Raw genomic sequence first — 2,193 nt, forward strand, 5'->3', positions numbered from 1 at the left:
CCAAATCCAGGGTTTCTATACACAGTCTCCATGCATATGTGTGGACCAGGCTTAGTAAAAAGTGAATGTCTTGAAAGATATATAGATGCTTAATTTCTCATTCCATGTTTACCTCCTAGTGTTGAGCATCTCGGGATTAACTTTGGTCCACTTTTTCCTTGTCTGTTAATATCCATTCCCCTGGCATTTCACCCCTCCCCTCTCAACGATAGCAACAATGGTTTTAAAATCATGGAATAAACAAATCTGTACTTCAATCCTGTCTTCTCATCTGTTGTTTTGTTTTGTTTTCTTTATCTCAAGTGTCCAACTTTATCACGTGTCTTTTTATAAATGTCCTACTAATGTCTCCAGAGTAAGTGCTCAATTTTTGCCTTTCCTCATATTTTCTCTGCAATGCCAGTAGTTTTGCATTGCCATTTAACTTTTGTTAAAAGTTTGATTGTCCTTTACCCTGAATAACCCATATACGATAGTTTTTTGGTCCAAAGGCATTATTATCTCTTCTCACCATTGTCATCCTATGCCAGCACTTGGGGAAACATGAACTAGAGACATTTACCACAGAGTGATAAAAATGCAAATGTAAAAAGTAACTGTAAAAAATAACTTCAATACTTCCATCCAAAATTTACATCAAAAAATGTCATGAAATAATTGTATTACAAAATTATATATATATGTATATATATATATATACACACATACATATATATATTTAACTGAACATATTGCTGAAGCAATTATGCTTATTAAGAGGTCTCTTACTCTAAGATATTATCTCTAGATCGTCCAGATTCCTCACTCAGATGGCTCAGTCACATATGGCTCACCTTCAGAAGCAACGTGAACTCCTAAGGCTGTTTGTAAAACAGCTACTCCTTTTAAACAAAAAAACAAGGAGGAAAAAAGAGTTTTAGCGGCATATTGAATTTCTGGTAACCTCACTATTTTCATCTCTCATTTTGTAGATTTTACTGCTTTAATTATAATCATTTCTTACCACCATCACAGCCATCTTCCTATGATTTATGCAATCAATCTTGCAAAATCTCCATTGGTCACCACACCCACCAGTCCTTCCACCCAGCCTCCTGTTGTACCTCTAAGTTATATCTAATTTCCCTGAATGTTCTTATCTCAGACAGAAAACTTCCTCGGGTTCATGCTGTACACATTCTTCTATTTTACTTACGTTATTATTATTTTCTTAATTTGCTTTCAAGTTTTCTTGTTCACTATATACTAATTCTCTTAACCATTTCTTCTTGGTTGCATGATTGGCAAATGAATGGCAACTCCTTCCAGTAGAGGCTAAAAAGGTGGTTAATCTCTTTTATAAATCTCTCTATCACTTATAATGAAGGGTCACACGGAAACTTGCTTGAAGAGATTATCTCTCCTTAAGTGTTATTGCCAATAACCCATTTTGCTAAGATATTGATATTGAACACACTTTTTCTGTTTTCCATTGTTCTCTTTTTCTGTAGGACAATACTATGTAGCAAACCAAGAATTGGACTCAGAGTCATGCAAATTGAGTTTTAATCTCAGTTCTGCCACTGAATAAATATTTTGTCTACTCTTAGGCAAAGTCATTAAAACACTTTGGGCTTTAGTTTTCTCAGTCATGAAAAAATAATGTAGAGTTGGTAATATTTAATTTTTCTTCCAGTTTTAAAACACATTGAAATATTTTCATATATCACATATTATGTCAGAGCTACAGTAAATCTGTCAAAAGCAGACACAAATTCCTTTCTTCTTTCCCTGGTCATGTGTAGTGCATGAGACAAGATAAAACTTCTTGTGCTCATGAAATATTTAGTAATTAAAAAAATAAAGGAAAATAAGTCTTGCTATTTGCTACAGATTATTTAGCTATTTAATTATTTTCAAAATCTGAGTAATGTGCAGAAATACATATCACTAGATTCAGTTTGACTTAAGTAGATTAATGCTTGGACAAGTTATCAATATAAAAATACTGGAAACAATATTAGTTTCTAGAAATTAAGTAAATATTTTTGATAATATACTTATTCAGTACTTTTAGTACTAGCTCACAGCCTATGTTCATTAAATATTTGATTACTTGTCTATTTAAAGAAAATCTGAGGGCGCCTGGGTCGTTCTGTCGGTTAAGCATCCAGCTTCAGCTCTGGTCATGATCTCACAGTTCCCGAGCTCGAG

The sequence above is a fragment of the Prionailurus bengalensis genome, chromosome C2 (genome assembly GCF_016509475.1).
Source record: "Prionailurus bengalensis isolate Pbe53 chromosome C2, Fcat_Pben_1.1_paternal_pri, whole genome shotgun sequence".
Classification (NCBI taxonomy): domain Eukaryota; kingdom Metazoa; phylum Chordata; class Mammalia; order Carnivora; family Felidae; genus Prionailurus; species Prionailurus bengalensis.